Here is a 21,597-nt window from a genome sequence, read left to right as displayed (position 1 = left end):
GGCCTGGCGTGCTGCAGTTCATGAGGTCACAAAGAATCTGACACAACTGAGCGACTGAACTGACTGAACTGAACTGATGGGACTAGATGCCAAGATCTTAGTTTTCTGAACGTTGAGTTTTAAGCCAGCTTTTTCACTCTCCTCTTTCACTTTCATCAAGAGGCTCTTTAGTTCTTCACTTTCTGCCATAGTATTTCTACATTGCCTGTTGTCACTTCTTCTTTTATCACTTCTAATTTTGTTGATTTGATTCTCCTCCCTTTTTTCTTAATGAGTCTGGCTAATGTTTTGCCAATTTTGTTTATCTTCTCAAAGAACTGGCTTTTAGTTTTATTAATCTTTGCTGTTGTTTCCTTCATTTATTTTCATTTATTTCTGCTCTGATGTTTATGATTTCTTTCCTTCTACTAACTTTGGGGTCTGTTTGTTTGGTTTGTTTTTTTTTTGGGGGGGGTTCGTCTTTTTCTAATTGCTTTAGGTGTAAGGTTAGGTTGTCTATTGGATGTCTTTCTTGTTTCTTAAGGTAAGATTGTATTGCTATACACTTCCCTCTTAGAACTGCTTTTATTGCATCCCATAGGTTTTGGGTCATCATGTCTCCGTTGTCATGTGTTTCAAGGTCTTTTTTGATTTCTCTAATAACCTATTGGTTATTTAGAAGTGTACTGTTTAACCTTTGTGTATTTGTGTTTTTCACAGTTTTTTTTTCCTGTAATTTACATCTAGTTTCATGGTGTTGTGGTCAGAAAAGATGCCTGATACATTTCAGTTTTCTTAAATTTACCGAGGCTTGATTTGTGGCACAATATATGATCTGTCCTGGAGAATGTTTGCTCCTTGTGCACTTGGGTGGAATGTCCTGAAGATGTCAGTTAGGTACATTTGGTCTAATGTATCATTTAAGGCTTGTGTTTCCTTAATTTTCTGTCTGGATGATTTGTCTATTTGTATAAGTGAAGTGTTAAAGTCCCCTAATATTATTGTGTCACTGTCGATTTCCCCTTTTATGTCTGTCATGTTTGCCTTATGTATTGAGGTGCTCCTTTGTTGGGTGCATAAATATTTACAATTGTTATGTTTCCTTGATCCCTTGATCGTTATGTAATGTCCTTCCTTATCTCTTGTAATATTCTTTATTTTAAAATCTGTTTTGTCTGATATGAGAATTGCTACTCTGGCTTTTTTAAATTTCCATTTGCATGGAATATCTTTTTCTATCCTCTCATTTTCAGTCTATATGTGTCCTAGGTCTGAGGTGGGTCTCTTGTAGACGGCATGTATATGGGTCTTATTTTTGTATTCATTCAGCTACTCCGTATCTTTTGGTTAGAGTGTTTGATTCATTTATATTTAAAGTAACTATTGGTATATATGTTCCTATTGGTATTTTCTTAATTGTTTTGGGTTTGTTTTTGTAAGCCTTTTCCTTCTCTTGTGTTTCCTGCCTATAGAATTTCTATTAACATTTGTTGTAAAGCTTTTTTGGTGGTGCTAAATTCTCTTAACTTTTGCTTGTCTATAAATCTTATGATTTCTCCATCAATCTTGAATGAGATCTGTACTGAGTAATCTTAGTTGTAGATTTTTCAGTTTCATTACTTTAAATATATATTGTCATTCCTGTCTGGCCTACAGAGTTTCTACTGAAAGATCAACTGTTAACCTTATGGGATTTCTCTTATATGTTACTTGTTGTCTTTGCCTTGCTGCTTTTAATATTTTTTCTTTTTGTTTAATTTGTGTTAGTTTGATAAATATGTGTCTTGGCATGTTTCTTCTTGGGTTTATCCTGTATGGGACTCTGCATTTCTTGGACTTCATTATTTCCTTTCCCATGTTAGGGAAGTTTTCAAATATAATCTCTTCAAAAATGTTGTCAATCCTTTCTTTTTCTGTTCTTCTCCCTATAATTCAAATGTTGGTGCATTTAATATTGTCCCAGAAGTCTCTGAGACTATTCTTTTCATTCTTTTTTTCTTTATTCTTCTCTTAAGTAATGATTCCTACCATTATACCTTCCAGCTCACTTATTATTCTCCCTCAATTATTCTGCTATCGATTCCTTCTAGAGTATTTTTAATTTCAGTAATTGTGTTATTACTGTTTGCTAATTTTTTTTCTTCTAGTTCCTTGTGAAATGTGTTAAATGATTCTTGCATTTTCTCCATTCTATTTTCAAGATTTTGGATCATCTTTGAAAGGTGAATGTGATGAAGCTCAGTTGTGTCCAACTCTTTGCAACCCCATGGACTGTACAGTCTTTCTTCAGACCAGAATACTGGAGTGGGAAGCCTTTCCCTTTTCCAGGGGATCTTCCCAACCCAGGGATCGAACCCAGGTCTCCCACATTGCAGGTGGATTCTTTACCTGCTGAGCCACCAGGAAGCCCAAGGATACTGGAGTGGGCAGCCTATCTCTTCTCTAGCAGATCTTCCTCCCAGGAATCAAATCGAGGTCTCCTGCTTTGCAGGTTGATTCTTTACCAACTGAGCTACCAGGATCATCTTTACTGTCATTATTCTGAATTCTTTTTCAAGTAGTTTGCCTATTTCCTCTTTGTTTATTTGGTCTTGTTCCTTCATCTTTGTTCCTTCGTCTGCACAATATTTCTCTGTCTTTTCATTTTGTGTAAAATACTGTGTTTGAGGTCTGCCTTTCCCTAGGCTATAGGGTCATAGTTCCTCTTGCTTTTTGTCTCATGGATGAGGTTGGTCCAGTTCCTGGTGTAGGCTTCATGTATGAAGGCACTTGTGCCTGAATTCTGGTGGGAGGAAGTGAGTTTTTTTCCTCTTGATGGGCAGGGCCATGTGAGGTGGTGTATTTTGGGGTGTCTGTGGGAAGCCTGTCTGCTGATGATTGGGTTGTGCTTTTGTTTTGCTTGTTGCTGGGTAAGGTATCCTGTGCTAGGTGCTGCAGGCAGTCAGGTGGTGCTGAATCTTGATACAGGTGGAGGCCTCTGTGGGAGTTCTCACTGATTAATACTCCCTGGGGTCAAGAGTTCTCTAGTGTCCTGTACTCAACACTCCCACTCCAGAGGCTCAGGCCTTACTTCTGGTCGGGCAACCGAGATCTCGCAAGCTGCTTGTTATGGCATTGCTGCTACTGCTGCTGCTAAGTTGCTCCAGGCGTGTCTGACTCAGTGCGACCCAATAGACAGCAGCCAGGCTCCTCTGTCCCTGGGATTCTCCAGGCAAGAATACTGTAATAAAAGGGATTAAAACAAATAATAAACAAACAAACAAAAACCCAAGAGACTAACAATGAACCCCAGACAAATGGTAAAAGCAAAATTAGACAAATAAAAACAAAAACAAAGGAACATACACACACACAACACATACCGCACACACGAAACCAAAGCTTATCAAAGAAAAGAAAGTTCAAGAGGCGAACAAAGGAAACCAAATAATATCAACCAATTAAAACAAAACCAACTAAAACACAAAGCAGAAAACAAGACCAAAGCAGAGTGTCAACTGCGGAATAAAGCGAAGAAAACAAAAGAAACAAACATGGTGAAAAAAGAAAAACAAATAGAAAAGCAAAGTTACGTCAAAATATATAAAGAAGATACATGCATATTAAAGTAAAACTTCAACAAGAAAAACAGCAACAACAACAAAACACAAAAAGCTAAAATAGAAATATAGAAAAGAAATAAAAAGTATATTCAAAAAGAGATAATAATAATAACCACAGCAACAGAAAAAAAAAAAAGAATATTCAGAACCAACTATAGAAGGAATAAAAATATAGGAATAATAATAAATGTTTTTCTCAGGTCTCAGCTGTCAGCATTCTCACCCCCCACGCCCACCTTCGCCTTCTTAGGAGGCCCTTCGGTACTCAGGAGGACTGGTCTCTGGACCTTCTTTGGGGACAGTTCAGATTCTAATCTGGCCCTACTCCCACATGTGCTTGCCTCCAGTGTCCAGAGCTGCCAGAGCTAGAGAATTTTCTTTTGTAGGAGTACTCATTATCCTTTTGTATGTCCATAGACAGAGAGTCTACCTAGTTGCTCTTGTGGGTTTAATTTACAGCTTATACAGCTTTTAGAAAGTTTTTTGATCCTCTTCCTTAGTCACTCCATCCCTGGAGCTTAAGTGTGGTTTTATCCCCCCTCTGCATGTGGGTCATCCACAGGAGTTTGCTTCTGAGGCTTCCCTGGAGGCCTTGAGTCTGCCCCAGTGAGGACCAGGCCTGGAGGTGGGACAGCTGCTTGGATCGCATGGACCCCGGCAGGACCAGGTGTGCAGGGAAGCCAGTGCCCATGGGTGCAGGAGATATGGTGCCATTGGGATTGTTTTCTAGCCTCCAGTGGCTCTGCCCCAGTGAGGGCCGAGCATGGAGGTAGTGCAGCGGCTTGGATCGCGGGAACCCCAAAGGCATATACTGTGTTTAATCCTTTGCTCATAGTCAACATTTTCATGTATTGACATTTGATATTTTCTCCTTGTCTCATAATTCTTTTTTATACCTTGTATTAACTTTGGACTCTTTTTTCTTTTGAAGCATATATTTGTTTTATGTATTTTTATGTAGGTTGTCTAATTAGACTCTCTGGACAGTGTTCATTTGGAAAGTGGGAAGGAAATTCCCTCTATGTAGTTGAGCAAAATGGGGGAGGATAAAATGCAAATAAATTCTGGCCATAAAGTCAGCAACTTCTACTTTAAAAAAGAAACCACTCTATTGAAATCTAGTCTCTGTCTGTATTTTAAGTCTCCCTGTATAAAAAAAAAGAAGAAACAGATTCCCAGTACATCTTGGCTCTAATGGCTATTAAATATGGGTTTAATTGTATCTGTCCCTGAGTCAGATGAACTAGAGAGTAATGTGACTGTTTCGATGAAGTATTCCAACCAGCTGAAAGATATTGTTCCCTCCAAATAAAGAGGCTCTACCACACGTGTCCCACCGGGTCCCCACCCCCAGGCCTCTGCCAGCCAGCCACCACTCTGGATGCTCCCCTGCCCTGAGGAGGGGTGACCGAAGGCTCAGGCATGGAGGAAATACCTAATTGTTGTCCAGGTAGTTGTTGCCATTAGAATGATGACTTAAGGAACTAATTTGGGAAGCAGAGCCTCTGCCCAGGAAGCAAGATAAACATAAGCACATTACATCATGCTCGGGTACAGTGTCTTTCATAACCAGTGATCGTTGTGGTCAAGGGTGAAAAGAACCATCTCGGTTCAGAATTAGGAAGTGTTGAAGACCACGAGGCAGGACTTTTGAAGATAGGCCATCCTCCCACATGCTTCTCTTCACAGGAGAAGTCTGTCCTTTGGTGATTTACAGTTACAGAGTAACCACATTCCTAAAACATAAGTCGTAAAAAAGAAATTCTGTTTATGCCACAGAGCTTTATTTTCCATATAAAATATTTCCAAATATTCCATTTTCATTTTACAATCCAAATCTTGTTTCTACGGAAAACACTTTCTCCACAGTCTTGGATATATTGCCTTTATCCAGGACTGCAGTTGTTTTCCATGTGATAAACAATGTCAGGACTGTACGTTTTGGACAGACACAGCATGCAGGATCAGCTCCTCAACCAGGGATTGGGAATTCCACGCCCCTTGCAGTGGGAGCACAGATTCTTAACCACTGGACTTCCAAGGGAAGCCCTGAGTTTTCGTATTTTTTATAGTTTGTATTTGGAGTAAAAATTATGGCTGGGCTTAGAGCCTTCTCTTGGTGACACCTGTTAATGCTGAGACACAGAACAATGGAGGGATCCGTCCAGGTCAGAGGCAGGACCTAGGGCCCAGCGCTGTGAATGGCCTGCTCCCAGCTAGGCTCTGCTCATGGGCTGTGGTAGAAACGGCACATGATACAATCAACGTCACAACCACTGGCGCCAGAAAGCAACCCCTGCAAAGTTCCCTGGTCTTTCCCTTTGGGGGTTAGTTGTACCATAACATCCCTCCCTTCACCTCTTCTTCAAGTTCAAGGTCAGTTTCTAGGCCCCATTCTAGTCCAAGGTAGCCCTAGAAAATCTTCCCCTACCCCCAAACAACCTCTGGTTGCCAGGACAGCCTGGAAGCTCAGCTTGTGAGTTCTAATTCCATGGGGAATTCCCAGAGCTACCCACCCACAAGCAGCCCTAAGTGAATTCTCAAGTGGTCCTTCCAGAACTGGCGATGACATGGGCCCCAGCCAGACCTCCCTCAAGCATTCTGCTCTGTTCCAGGCCTCAGTTTCTTTATTTACCTGTAAGTCACTGTTTTGTGAATATTTATTTAGTCTCTTGTTGTTCCTTCCTTAGTAGTAAGGGTGACTAAGTTTAATGAGGAAGGGCTTAGTAGCTTAGAGTTGTGAGTTTTATTACTGGTTTTAACACTAAGTGACCCTAAACTATTCATTTAATCTTTTTACTGGATAAGCATACTTACACATAAACTGGCCTGTTTTGAGAGCTTTTAGGTTGTCCTTAAAGCACTTTGATCTCCCTGGAAGTGGGTGCTGAGTAAATAAAAGTACTCTTACGTGTACATCCACAAAAGCATCGGTGGATTCCAGTGCTGATAAACTCTCATAATTCACTCGACCAGGGGCTGCCCTGTAAACAGTGAAAAGATGTAAAGAGAATCCACTGCTGGCTGTACTTTTCATCTGCATATTGGAGGATTCAGTGACTTGGTAGCCACAGGAATGAAAACTAGTGACTCACAAGAGCTCTGCAAATAGTGTTATTTTTCATTTCCCTGTGGTGTTGCTATTGTTCTCAATTTTATGGATCACACAAGTTTTCACCAGACAACCTTGTTCTTCCCCCGCTGTTTTGAAACCATCCCAAGTGTAGCCCAGGGCTGTCGTCTCCCATTGGGTCAGTGTGAGCTCAGCCCAGCTCCTCAAATCCCTCGGTTCCTCTGGTCTGTCTGGAGTCCCTGTTGGAGCTTTGTTGTGGGAGAGGAAGGCAGAGAGCCCACGCCTTGCCCAGACAGTCTGAGGCCTGGCCGTGGAGCTTGCAGTTCCCTAGACACTCAGAGTTGGACTCGGCCAGCCATTCCTCTGTTGTTACTTTTCAGAGGTAATAAGTGAGATTAATTGCAGGCCAATCTCCAGAAGAGAAGGTAGTCAGGGCCAAATGCAGTCACATGTTTAGAAACCTGAGGTGTGCCTCTGAACAAGGCCGACTGAGAATGATACAATCCACGATGCAGGTACCAAGTGTTCGCAACCTCTTTTTTTCTTAAAGGGGTTGTATTTGACTCTTATAATACGGATGATGTTGTTGTTATTTAGTAGCTCAGTCATGTCCGAATATTTTACGACCTCATGGACTGCAGCCCACCAGGCTCTTCTGTCTGTGGGATTCTCCAGGCAAGAATTACTGGAGTGGGTTGCCATTCCCTTCTCCACAGGATCCTTCTGACCCAAGGATCGAACCTGCGTCTCCTGTTGCAGGCAGATTCTTTACCACTGAGCCACCTGGGAAACACCCCCCTACCCCCCGCCCAGATGCTGATACCTGGCTATTAAGCTTTTCTTTAGCCAGTGAAATGGCTAGGGTTTTTCAAGCTACCTTTTAATTATCCATTTTTCTGGGCACTCGGGGAGTTATTCAGAGCTGAGAATTGATGTCGAGAGGCACCTCCTCGTTACTGCCAGCCTTGCACGGAACTGGACCACGTCAGGGAGGAGCACTTTCTAGGTGAGGAGTGCATCTTTCTTTGGGAGACCTGGAAGGGTTACTGTAAAGTTTTGGCTGCTGCTTGGAATGATTTGGGAAGAACAGGGCCTCAGACAGCTTGGCAGGAGCCTGAAGCTCTGTTTTTTTCCAGTCCAGCCCTTCCTTGTGGATCGAGCTGTCAGGGAATCCCACGAATGTCTGGCTTCTGCCCCTTTGTATGTTTTTCCAGCATTTGTCATTGAATTATTTTTATCCATCTCTGGCTTTTTCACACACACAACCTGGGGATTTGTCTGTTCCTCGATGTTAAAGGTGCGGGGGAGGTTGAAGGCACAGCCCTGAGTCTGTTCCTTCTTTTTGTGACATCTTGGACCTAGACTGCTTGGCTGGGTGGCTTGCACTCTGGAAAACAATTGTATTTTAGAATTTTAAATTCAGTCCTGGGGAATGGGGTACAATGAAGCCACAAATCTTGGAAATTTGGGTGCTATTTCACATTACCTTGTTCTTCTGCCTGCTTACATTTAAATAATAAATTATAGTCTGGGCCCTTTCTTTTACCTAATTTTTTGGGACCAATTTCCAGAGGTTTTGATACCAGTTCAGCTAATACTTTTCTCCCTTCTTTTAGATTATTTTTTTATGAATGTTGGTAGAGACTCAGGACTTTGACTTCCCACCTTTTCATTTTTAGTCAGTCTTCAGAAATACTGTTTATTTTCTTTAAAAATAAACCCTCTAATCATTTTCTGTGTATTAGGCATTGTGTTAGCACACACAACCTGGAGATCTGTCTGTTCCTCGATGTTACAGGTATGGGGGAGGTTGAAGGCACAGCCCTAAGTCTGTTCCTCCTTTTTGTGACATCGTGGACCTAGGCTGCTTGGCCAGGTGGCTTCCACTCTGGAAAACAACTGTATTTTAGAGCTTTACAATTTAGAGTTCTAAAACTGTATTTTAGAACTTTAAAGCTGCTGTGGAGCACTGACAAGTAAGACAGAATTGCCCTGCCCCCGGAGCCCGCTGGCCAGGGGCTGTCTGACTTTAGCCTAGCACACCCCACTTCGTTGTTGTTTCTGTTGTTTAGTCTCCACGTCACGCTCGATCCTTTTGTGAGCCCATGGACTGTAGCCTGCCAGGCTCCTCTTCCCAGGCAAGAATACTGGAGTGGGGTGCCATTCCCTTTCCAGGGGATCTTCCTAACCCAGGGATTGAAGTGGGTCTCCTGCACTGCAGCTAGATTCTTTACCACTGAGCCACCAGGGAAGCTCTGCAGGGCACTGGGTAGGGTCTAAAAGACTTTCAAGACCTGTTGTTGGATGACTAAAAGGCTACCATCCAGCGGCAAGAAGGAACCACATCCACGTGGAACAGTTAGGAAGCCGCGTTGGGCAGCATATGACAAAGATTTAAGTTTGTGACACAAGCAAGTGAAAGAAGGGGAATGCAGAAGAGGATGTAAAGATTGACCCTGTCACACGCTAGAATGTGGCTGAACCTGAGGACATTGTGCTGCATGAAATGAGCCAGTCACAAAAAACAAACACTGTAGGATTCCGCTCCTATGAAGTATCTAAACTTGTCTAAATTGTAGAAACAGGAAGTAGAAAGGTGATTGCCAAGGGCTGGGGGAACTGAACATGGGGGATTAGTGTTTAATGACTATAGAGTTTCAGTTTTGCAAGATGAAAAAGTTAGATTTTTTGCATAGCAGTGTAACCATACTTAACACTATTGTACTCATAAAAATGGTTAAGACAGCAAATTTAAAGTCATACATTTCTTTAAACCATGATAAAGAGACTAGGAGGAGGAAGATATTAGGTTTTAAAAGAGAGTCCCATAGTTAGGCAAAAAAAATTACCAGAATGCTAAGGCTTTGCTTCCATTCTCTCCCTTTGTTTAGGGAAATTATTCTGGAACCAGTCCTTTAAATGCTTCTATTGATATATTCTTTAAAAGCATGTTAACTTTATAGGAAAGGGGTCCATCAACCCCTATTAGCAAGATGGCATGGTGTAGTGAAAAGAGAAGGGACTTTAGGATTTGCCTTACTGAGTATGTGACCTCGGGCAAGTTAACCTAGCTTCTCTGAGCCACAGTTTCCCTGTGCAGATGATAATACCTACCTCATTAAGTTGTTTCAAGATTTAGTTGAGTTGTGCATGTCAAAGTAGCCAATGGAGTGCTTGGTTTGGGTGTAGGTTCTTGATACCATTTACTTCCCTTCCTGTGGAAAAAAAAAAAAGGAGAAGCTTAAAAATTGGACTTGCCTGGGATCTGGGATTCCTGCACTCCTTGTTTTAGTATCTAGTTTAGAGGAAACTGGCCGTGAGCCACAGGCAGTGCCCTGTGGAGCGGTGTTGCAGAGATGCGGCCGTTGCAGCTGAGGAGTGGAGGGTATCAAAGTGGGGCCAACAGGAGAGACTCTTTCTTTTCTTTGACCCCTCTGTTGAAGGGTGACTTCTTTCTACTCAACAGGCCCTTCCTCTCTGCTATCTTCTCCCCAATGTTGAAATTTCCATTGCGGCTCAGTATTCCAGCCAGTAAACACTCATATTTTCCATCCATCCTGGGGGTCGAGCTTTGGGAGAGCTTTTCTCTGGAGGAGTTTGGAGCTTATAATTTTGTACTTTATCCTGTTATATAAACAACACTCTGTAGCCAAAGAGCACAATCACAAAAAGAAACCACTTTGGGGGTGGTGGTGGGGGGGGGCGGAGTGCGGCCTAAAAGCCAGAAGGAAACTCTCGCTTGTTCAGAGTGCTGCCGAAGTGATAGTTCTCTCCTTGTCCTCCTTCCCTTCCCAGAAAATGAGGTTTACCTGACCGCCTTCCTCCTGAGTTTTAGCTTTTGCCACTCCGTCGCCTCGAGTCTCGCACGCCTCTGGCACACGCGTGATCAAGGCGCAGAGTCCTCTCTGCTGTTTTTCTCGCTCAGCCAGACACGCAGCCTCTCAGGCGTTAGCTCCGTGTCAGTTCAGGCCCCGGGATGGTCTCCAGTTTCTCCTGCACCCAGAGAGCCGAGCGCCATAGGCGTCTGTGCCAAGGCCAGCATGACTGGACTTCTGCCTCTTTGAAGGAATGTTGGTAAAAACTTTGGAAGTGTGTCAAAGCTCGCTGGCTGGACCTCATACCGGGGCCTAGGCAAAGGAAGTTCGGGAATGTTTGGGCCCAGACTCGGGCGTGAAAGGCGGGGGATCTTTTCTTATCTACAAGTCAGGATAAAACGCAGCTCGCTTTGTGGTTTGCCAATGTAGCATGTTTCCAATTTAGGTTGCTTCCCGCCCCCACCCGCCCAAGCATCTAAGGTAAACCACCTTACGTACAGTTCCTCAGGATTAACGTGCACACCTGCACACTCAGACACATACAGAGTCATTGTTAGCGGCAAGACCCTTTCCTTTTTAGCCACTCGCTTTGTAATTTGATATCCATCCACAATTGATGATTATTTTGGTTTTAAGAGGACTGAATGACAAAAATCCATGTACAAGGAGAATGAGACTCCTTTCCTAGAATTAGGAAGTTTTATCAAAGTTACTTAATTCATGTTTCAGTTTAATTCTCATGCAGTTTTTCTATCATCTTTCCCATGGAACTGGTTACCAGCCCTGACAGAGTTGCAAAGATGCACAGTGGTGAAGAAACACTGTATCTTTCTTTCTGACTGCTGTAGAGAAACACTGATGATCCCTGTTAGAGCTTACTTAATGTTGACTCCACAGTTAGGACAACCAGCTGGCTTCCCTGGAACCTTTAGCTAATAAAGACCTCAACCTACCCTCCTGCCGGTCTTATTGCTAAAAAACCCTCAGCATGTTACTGACCAAATACAAAGAAAATATCAATTCTTTAGAGTCGGACACGACTGAGCGACTGAACTGAACTGAACTGACTGAGGGTTTAAAAGGCTGAAGGGAAAAAATCCCTCTTGACTCTATATTTTAATAAAATCATAGACTTGTAGTATCGAATCCCAGGAACGGAGGAGCCTGGTGGGGTCACACAGAGTCGGCCACGACTGAAGCGACTTAGCAGCAGCAGCAGTAAAGATTCTCTCATCCCTGCAGCCATTTTTCAGAGCAAAAGTTTGGTGTAAGTTCTGGTTTGGGTGTAGGTTCTTGGTATCAGTTCTTTTTCCAGAAAAGAGAGTAACACAGAATTAGACTTGCCTGAGATACAGTATTGCTACACGGCTGAGTTTAGATGCCGCTGGCCACCGCACATGTGAAGTGTCGTATTGTATCACAGTAGACAAAGCAGTTATACCTAATCTCTGCGGTTTACCTTACTTGATTTTATTGTGAAGTGAGGCTCCATATATTAAAATTTTGATTACAAACTATTAAAATGCTTGTAAGGAAAAATAGAGAAGCTCCACTTAAAAGGTAACATTTTAATATGGAACCAAGTGTTCTTTGGGAGATGAGAGTAGGGCTGGAGGTGAGAGAGGCAGTATATGAGAGTTTAGGAATTCAGAGTGTCACAAGGCAGGCCCAGGTGTTCGTAATAAGTAACAGTAGACCTCTTGTCCTAATTGGACCATTCTTATGCTTTAGAGGCAATAAAGGGATGTTTTTTAGCTTTCATGAATTATCAGGCCAAGACTTGTATTAATTTGGCTTCAAAGACAATAATTAATACCGTGTTTGCCTGGTTTTGTAAAAGAAGTTTTACTGTCTTTATGTGATGAAAGTGAAATATGGATGCATCTCAGTAATGTGACGATAATCTAGAAATCTTTGGATGAGAAAATCGGGCTTTCTGGTACCACAGGTAAGGAAGCCGCAGCGGAGTGGTGGTAATAAGTAGGTTGTACTTAAAGGCTACAGGAAATAAAATTATGTTCTTGTGTAGTTGGGTTGCACCAAGGAAAATTGAGTAGATGAAAAAATCTGCCTGTTATTAGTGTTCTCAAATATCTTGCTAGCTGCTTGAACCCAACACTGACATTTGAAATACAAGACCCTAAGAGAAGAGTTTTGTTACCTTCTTCACCAAATATTTAGTATATTGAAATACTTGAAAAGAAAGGTGAAACTGGTAATAAGTAATGTTCCAGCTGGGAAATGGCTTCATCTGGTAGTTGTTAAAACAATGTTATCCTTAAAAAGTTAACATGTTACCGAATATCTCCTAAATGCAAGGCAGGGGGCTGACTCTGAAGGAAGTAATAGACGGGGTCTCTCTGTCCACAAGGAGGAAATTTGATAGTCATTTAAGTTATTAATACAAGCAGTGTAAGGCAGTATGTACTTAATTGTAGACAACGAGGACTATGCTGTGAGCGGTACACCTTCAGAGGAGAAAGAGGTCACTCTGACTGGAGAAAGTGGCCAAAGCTTCATGGTAAAGACGTGTGAGGTGACTCTGGAAGGGCAGCTAAGGCTTGGGTAAGCAGAAAGGCCAAAGTTAATTAAGAGAGAATTGCACGCTTACTTTGTGCTTGACTCTATGTGAGCATCTATGAGATCAAGAAATGTGTGGCATACTCACGTACGTTTGAGCTGACACTCAGCAGGACGGTCTGGAGAATACTTGCCTGGGAGTTTAATTATTTTTGGCACATGAAACACAGAGCAAGTGATTAAAGTGGAGGGTATGTGGGATCAGTGTGTGCGTGTGCTAAGTTGCTTCAGTCGTGTCCGACTCTTTGCGACCCCGTGGATTGTAGCCCACCAGGCTCCTCTGTCCACGGAATTCTTCAGGCAAGAATACTGGAGTGGGTTGCCATGCCTTCCTCCAGGGGATCTTCCTTGACCCAGGGGTAAAACCCACGTTTCTTACATCTCCTGCATTGGCAGGCAGGTTCTTTACCACTAGCGCCACCTGGGAAGCCCTTATATGGGCTCAGAGGAGCTTGCAACTCAGGAAAGGCCCTAGAGATGGGTGGAAAGATCAGGCTCTGCAGAGGAAGGGTTTAAATACAGTCCTAGATTATGTATAGGCTACAGACTGGTGCAGGAAAGGGGAGGGAGAAAAAGAGAGGAAACGTACAAGGGGTTTCAGGCATTTTCAAGGGGCAGTCAGGAGGAACCAGTCTGGCTGATAAAATGTATTAGTTTAAAGTGATAGAAACGGAAATCAAGCTGGGTCCTAACTGTAAGAGAATTTTCAGTTCATTCAACTATAAAAGTCTAGAAATTGATGTTGGGGCTTATGAAGCATCAACTATACTTTCTGATTCCTCCAGGTCACAAGTAAGTAAGAAATTATAGAAAACAAAATCAAAGCTAGCAAAATACTGATTTATTACTTATAAAGATAAGCTGGAGATTATGTCTTGAAAATACGGTACAAATGCGCTTCTACTTTTCAAGGCTAAGCTTTTCTAATTTGTCTTATTTATTTTAAAGATTTTCTTTCTATTTTTTTAATTCTGATGATAACAAAAATTTTAAGGAAGAAATAAAAGGACCTTCCAATGTACCACAAACACAAAAAGAAAAACAAAACAAAAAATAATTTTCAAAGTGAATACCTGTATCTGGCCCCAGTCTTCCTTTCCAGTTTTATTCTTCACATATTTAGTTCCAGCCAGATGCAATGGATCAAAATGGTACATTTTCCTATCCTTATACCGTTCTATGATGCTTATCCTGTTAGTTTCCTGTGATTACTTCATGAAAGTGTAAGCTGTCTTATTCATTGTTGTATCCCAGTGCCTTGGTAAACAGTAGGCACTTAAACACGAAGAACAAATATTAAGTAAAAGAAAGAATGGATGAATGAACAGACTCCCTGTTCTCACCTGTGTCTTTCCTCCTACAGGGCTCAGCTCAGCGTAGGCTTTCTGCAACCTTCCCTGATGACATCCCAAGAAAATATCATTAGACTTTCTCTTCCTTGTATTCCTCATCCACCAAACGCATGTTCCTAAAAGATATAATTCAGAGGAAGCTCTGGCTTAGTGTCCAATTTTAATTCCCCAAGAACTGATCTTTGTGGCTCTTCCTAGCCTGATGATCTGAACACTAGGGAAGGAAGCCCTGTTTCTTCTCCATTGAGTTCAGAGCTCACACAACCACCTTCCCAAGTCACCAGGTCCTCTTCAGTTCTTTCCAGTTATCTAAGATCAAAAGTGCCCTACAATCAAAAGGCCCTCTGCCTTGGGAGGGAGGGGGCGGGGAGAGGTGCTCTTGGAAGAGGCAGGGTGTGAAGGAAGAGGAAAAGGCAGAAACCCTTATTTTTACCAACATCCACCCCACCCCACCAGACCCACGGAATCTTGAGAGCCATTCCTAGAAGGTACTTAGGAGTGAAAGGGCATCAGGCATCTTTGACAGCCCAGTATAGGATGGCTGTCTCTTTACTTTCAGCCTTTTCACACTGGTTGACTAATAAGTTGGGATGTTTACTGAATATGTGTATGTGTGTAATGTTTCAGATTTTTGGTGTTCTTAGGAGTAGTTCCTCTCTTCTCCCTGTCCTCTATATGATAGACTTGTATTCGGCCCTCCATATCCACAGGTCTGCATCCATGGATTGAAGTATTTAGGAAAAAAAAAAAAAATTCAGGAAGTTCCAAAAAGCAAAACTTGAATTCTCTGTAGTCCAGTAACTGTTTACACAACATTCACATTTTATTAGGTTTTAGAAGTGACCTGGACTTCCCAGGTGGCACTAGTGGTAAGGAGCCTGCCTGCCAATGCAGGAGACTTAAGAGACGTGAGTTCAATCTCTGGGTCGGGAAGATCCCCTGGAGAAGGGCCTGGCAATACACCCCAGTATTCTTGCCTAGAGAATCTATCTGTTTACTTCTGCTATCACACACACCACTCCTCCTTGTATTATAGTTATCTGTATACTTGTCTCACCTCCTGTATTGGAGTGTAAGCTTTTGAGGGGCAGAGACTGAGTCTTGCAAATCTTTACATCCTTACACTTTGCTGTAAAAAGTGTTCAGTAAACGTTTGGTGAATAAGTGGCTAGATCAGTGCTATCCAATATGGTAGCCGCAAGCCACATGTGGATTTAAAAATGTTTAAATTAATTAAAACTAAGTAAAATGAAAAATTCAGTTCCTCATCATACTAGCCACATTGCAAGTACTCAAAAGCCACAAGTGGCTCATTGTTACCATACTGGGCAGCACAGGACAAGATGGTTGACCCAGAAGGTTCAAATATGTGATAAAGACCGAAACTTGTCAGCAGAAAGAAAAAAAAAAAAGTACAAAGAAAGGCATATTCTTGATTAGGCTCTTTTGTTTAGATCTAGACATTTACCACAGATGCTGTTCTTGAACTAATTTGTGGTACTGGAAGGGGCATATTTTAATACCTTGGGAATCTCAAAAGCTCAGAGCTTCTGAATTACTAGTGTTTAACCAATTACTAGTGTTTAACCAAGAGCTGGGCTGGCTGAGAGGAAGGGACTTTTTAAGCAGATCCTAACATTATCATTTTATTTTCTGGGATATGCCCATGACTAGATGGTGGGGAGAGGTCTTGCTTCCCTCCACTTACCCAGCCCCCAGTCCCCCACCTGCTTGGCTGGCAGTTCTGACTTGGCTTATAGAGTTGCTATAGCCCGGGGAACAGAGCCAAACATGCGGAAGTGGTTACGTGTACCAGCTCCCAGGGAAGCTGTGGCTAGCAGAGGGAGTGGGTGGGGTCCTGCCTGATGGCTTTTCAAAGAAGCCAAATCTTTGAAGTTTTGTTTTAGCAGCTGCCAGGTATGCTGTTTCAGCACTTCACAGATTCCCTCACTATGTTCCCATATCACATTTTTTTCTTTACTATGTGTGCATAGAATACACAATGGAACTTGCGTGTTGGGAGGGTAAATATAAAATTGTGGAGTAAGGTGCTAAGCATACCCACCCCACTCCCCACTTTTTTTCCCTTTTTTCTGTGACTGCTGTGAAATAGCCCTCTTCCATTTTCAGCTCTAATCTTTTCTGATCACTGCCAAAGGAGAGGCAAACAAGAGTCTTCTTCCATTTTGGAAAAATAGTAAGTTTTGAAAAATTGGAGTTCCTCCATTTCTCTGAGGATTTAGAGCATCACTCTGACAGTAGAACATCTCCCTTTTCCAAAAGAAGGCGTGACACCCCACCCGACCCCCCAGCATGCAGTCCTGACAGCTTTTGGACTCAGAGTAAATTTCTTGAATGTAGATCTTGTTCACCAAGACAAAACAATACCCGGTTTTACAGGTATTTGTTTTCAGTTTTGTTAAAGGGTTGCACTTGCCTCTGCTGTGCTGGTCGGGGGCAAGGACTGGGTAGGCAGAGCCGCCCTCTGAAGCCTACTCTGAGGTTTTTCTGCCTCCTTGCCCCTTTGCTTAAGTCATCCTTTCTCCTGTCCAGTCTGCAGTTACCCCAGACTTTTCCTGCTGGCCCCAGATTTGCTCCTTCCCCTGAACTCCACTCTTGTGGCGCACAGCGTCTTCTCCCTTGTGTCCGTATCTTCTCTGCCTTTGCTCTTGCTCTCCTGGACTGTAAGCACTGTAAATAAACTGTAACTGAATGAAAGGCACAGGGTATGTTTTATTCCTACACAAAAGAATCCTGGACCAGGACAAGAAGCCCCGTGTGCCAATTTCAGGCCCACTTGGAACTTCTGAGCTGGAGGTAAATCACTTGACTGAACTTCAGCCTCATGTTGCCAGGTGAGAAGCAAAGATGCTCAGATTGTCTTGGGGGTTCAGTGAGATGACCCTTGTGAACATGCTTTGGAAATTACGGAGCACGACACACGACTGGGTCTTTTCAGTATTAATAATACTTCTTATTGCTGTAAAACTGTAATGTTTGCTCATGCTGCTGACGATGCAGGGTCTATTCTCTCCCAGAGCTGAGGTACCTCCCCAGTTGAAGCCCACATTACTCAGCTTGGCACAGGTTTAAAGCGTTAAATGGCGCATCCCAGGCACACTCTGTCATCACCTCTCTTTTCAGTCTGCACGTTCTTCCTTTCAGACCTGTGGGGTCATTGTTTTTCTTACTAGTCTCTCCCTTTTGCTCCTCTCAGGCTCAGGCTGAGCTGTCTCTTTTAACCCCCCTCAGTTCTTCGAGAAACACAGTCATCCCAACCCCTTTCCCGTTGGGCTGGAATTTCCATGCTGGTGGATCCTCCTCTCAGCATGGCGACCTGCCTCCCGCCACTCTGCCCATTGACAGCACTGGGCCCCGTCCTCATCCTCTCCTGTCCAGCCCCCCATCTTCATTCTTAGCTTGGCTCAGGGTCCCTTCCTGTTTTCTTCTCTCTTCCCCTTGCCTTTCTGCCAGGCTGTATCCCTTTAATCCTCCCTTTCCATTTCATCTCATCTTGCATTTTCTTTTCTCTAGGCTCAGACCTTTCATCCAGAAAGGATGGCCCCCCTTTCAAGACTCTGTTTGGTGCATTTCGACATACCTGTCACCCTCTCCATATCACCTTAAGGCGTCTCCCTCCCAGAAAAAAGTAAATTAAAAGAACATTGCCATTTATTACTACTGTCATATGGCTTCAGAAAGTCCAAACCCTTTTATTTTAGAATATCTGTGCTCTTCCATTTAAACGTTATGACCTAGTGTTTGAGAGCAGGTGTTCTACGGAGGCAGACCCATTTGGATCCCTCCCCTTTTTAGCCAGATAATGTTACCAGCTATGTCACTTCGGGCAGATTCTTTGAAACTATTGTACTTATCTTTAAATGAGGATAAAATGCTGAAAATTCCTAGGTATGTCCTAAGGAGCAACGGAAAATTAAATGATATAGGAAAGCATTTTTACAGGGCCTGCCAGAGAGTAAGTGCTCCATAAATGAGAATTAACTGTAAACATATCCACACATTCTATCCATACCCTGTTTTAAAGGTATTAAAAATTGAGGCCCAGAGAAATTAAGTGGATTATGCAAATTCTCCTGCCTACCTGGTGGTGAAATCAGGACGAGAACCCATTCTAATTCTCACCCAGTGACGTTTCCATTTGATTCCACTAAGTCCTCAAAGGGTAATTCTAGTTTCCTTTCTTTGGGTGGAACATGGGACTCGTCCAGAGAGAGGAATGTTCATAGTTTCATGCATTTGTTCATTCAGCAAACACTGCATGACTGTGACACTGCCAGGCTTTGAGTGGACAAAGACCAGAACGATGACTAGCTTTAAATGGTCGGTCCAGTGAATGAGAAATAGTCATTGTGAAGAACAGTCACAGTACCAAAACTTGCCAATGAAAGGCATCCTGGCATTTCAAGGAATAAGCTTTGTCAGAGGAAGACCCCAGTCGATTGTACAGAGAATGGATTATTGTTTTTCAGCTAAGTGAGACTCCCGAGCCTGTGTGAAGGCAGGGAGGAATGGACGAGCATGCCTGAGGGCAGTGTCGCGGGAGTGTGGTATGCACGTGCGGCGGTGTTGAGGGTGAGATGGAAGAGTTCAAGAACCTGATACACCATGCTAAGGGGGTTTTATCCCACTATCTGCCCTTGTTATTAATGTCAGCTGAAGAAGTGAGCTGAGTTTTGGAAGTTTGTTTTTCCTTTAATGTTTCTGGGGTTTTATATGTAATATTTCCTCTGTCTTTGCTTTCCCTCATTCATATCTGGCAAATTCTTGCCATCGTTCTGGATAACCCTTATTCTCTGCACCTTCTACTGTTGTCCCGCACAGAGGCCACCTGCTTGCCCAGAGCTCTGTCATTTACATTGTGTTACAGGTTTTCCAAATAAGTCCAGACTTACTCATCTTTATACTTCTTGCTCTTAATGTGGCATCTGTTGTGTGTGTGCTCAATTGCTCAGCTGTGTCTGACTCAGTTGCGACCCCATGGACTGTACCCCACCAGTCTCCTCCGTCCATGGAATTTTCCAGGCAAGAATACTGGAGAGGGTTGCCATTTCCTACCCCAGGGTTCTGACACATAGTATCCACTAGTTTAACATATGCCAAATAACTTTAAATATCTAGGTTCATAATCACAGACCAGACTTCCACCTAGGCAGCTCTTCCCCTAATACTGTCTTTGGTACCACAAAAATTTAGGTGAATTAGGTTAAGACTTTCTCCTTTAACCAGCCACAGCTCAACATGCTTGCCATCTTTAGGATTTGCGCTTTGAGTTTCTCTAGACAAGAACCAACCCACTCCAGTTTTCTTGCCTGGGAAATGCCATGGACAGAGGAGCCCGGAGGGCTACAGTCCATGGGGTGGCAAAGAGTCAGATACGACTGAGCACACACAGACAGAGAGAGGAAAAACACTAAGCTGATTAAAAAGCTGCTGGGAGAGCGGTTGTCACTTGTTTTGCATTTGCAGCACACATCCATATGCTAGGATTTTCCTCAGCACGCTTGAAGGAGTTAAAAGACTCAAAAAACAATTCTCAAACCAGGTGAATTCCACGTGGTGGAATCGGTTTTAAAGTCGAGCAGCGTCTCGCGGTGTCCGTGAAAGTGCTGCGGTTTCACTCCTTTCCTGGTCATTTCTCAGGGCTGTGTGGAGGGGCGAGTGGTATGATTTATTGACTGCCCTGTCTATACTTGAATATACTCATGAGGAAAAGTCACGGTAAAGACTCTGCCTGCAATGCAGGAGACCCGGGTTCAATCCCTGGATGGGGAAGACCCCCCGGAGGAGGGCACAGCAACCCACTCCCATATTCTTGCCTGGAGAATCCCATGGACAGAGGAGCCTGGTGCTCACAGTCCGTGGGGTCACAAAGAGTTGGACAGGACTGAGCGACTACCACTACTACTACTACTGATGGATTTGAAAATACTTAGGAGGAGAAGTCTCCTAAGCACACACACAGTATCTGTATTTGGCACCAGCTTGATGTTACATTTCTCCTCTTACTGCACATATACCTTGCACTACGCCATGCCACCAGCTGCAGCCAGCTCAGGACTCATCTGCCAAACCCAGCTGTTAACACCGTGCTAACATATGTCATTAAATTTACTTTACTACTGGTCACACGCTACATACTTGTGAAGTTTTCTCGGTACCGAGTAGTTGAGCATCTCCCTCGTAAGGCGTCAATGAAGAGATGCCTCGAATGCAGCAGCCCAGCATCGTGGTCATGCCCTGACACACACTTTGCTAGGACGGCAGGCTACCCTGATAGGATAACATGTTAAAGCAAATTTCTCTTTTCCTTTTCAAATGTATCTAAGTAGTTGCAGAACTGATCTATTGCTGCGTAATAAATTACCTCAACCTTGTAGCAGCCGAACAGTAAACGTGTCTTTTCTCAGTTTCTGTGGGTCAGGGACTGAGGGGCAGCTTAACTGTGCGGTTCTGGCTCCGGCGCTTTTCACAAGGAGGCAGTTTAGAAGTCAGCCAGGAGGGCTGCTGTCGGGGAGGGCTTGCCTGGGGCCAAGGATCCCCTTCTGTGATGCTGATCCTCACGTGGATGATGAGCTCAGGCTGGCTGCTGGCAGGAGGCCCCAGTTCTGCAGCAGATGGACTTCTCCACAGGGCTGCCTGTGTGTCCTCATGACATGGCAGCCGGCTTCCCCTGGAGTGAGTGACCTCAGAGAAAGACAAAAGCCACGTGTCTTTTATGACCCTACACAGTCATTTTTTAAAAATTTTTTCATCATGGACAAATATACATAAAAGTTACCATTTTTAAGTGTGCAGTTCAGTAGCATTAACTCCATTGCATTATTGTGCAGCTATCCCCACCATCTACTTCAGGATCTCTTTTCATCTTGCAAAACTGAAACTCTGTGCCAATTAAAAAATAACTCCCCATCCTCCTTCCGTCAGCCTGTAGCAAGCATCCTTCCACTTTCTGGCTCTGTTAAGTTTTGACTGCTCTAGGTACCTCGTGTGAGTGGAATTTATACAGTATGTATCCTTTTGTGTCTGGCTTATTTCATTTAGCACAGTGTCCTCAGAGTTCCTCCACGTTGTGACATGTGTCAGAATTTCCTTCCTTTTAAGGCTGAATAATGTCCGTCATATGTATATCCCACAGGTTGTTTATCCATTTATCCGTCGATGGACTCTTGGGTTGC

The 21,597-nt window shown here is 43.3% G+C and overlaps 1 protein-coding gene and 1 long non-coding RNA gene across 14 annotated transcripts in view; one reads left to right on the top strand and one right to left on the bottom strand.

Moving 5' to 3' along the window:
* TTLL5 (tubulin tyrosine ligase like 5) overlaps nt 1–21,597 on the top strand; it is a 316,526-nt gene that overhangs the window by 159,092 nt on the left and 135,837 nt on the right. The gene's annotated exons all lie outside the window — the stretch shown is intronic.
* On the bottom strand, nt 5,476–10,640 carry LOC138989460 (uncharacterized). 2 transcript variants are annotated; one of them, XR_011465766.1, is made up of 4 exons: nt 10,464–10,640; nt 9,769–9,869; nt 6,399–6,565; nt 5,476–5,815 (listed from the first exon to the last, which is right to left on the bottom strand). It is a non-coding gene; the product is annotated as an uncharacterized lncRNA (long non-coding RNA). The 2 variants fall into 2 exon arrangements; XR_011465767.1 differs by having other exon boundaries at nt 6,493–6,565.

This window comes from Bos mutus, chromosome 10, assembly GCF_027580195.1.
Source record: "Bos mutus isolate GX-2022 chromosome 10, NWIPB_WYAK_1.1, whole genome shotgun sequence".
In the NCBI taxonomy this organism is placed as follows: Eukaryota; Metazoa; Chordata; class Mammalia; order Artiodactyla; family Bovidae; genus Bos; species Bos mutus.
Note: the sequence above shows the minus strand (reverse complement) of the source record. Positions and strands in the feature narration are given on the sequence as shown.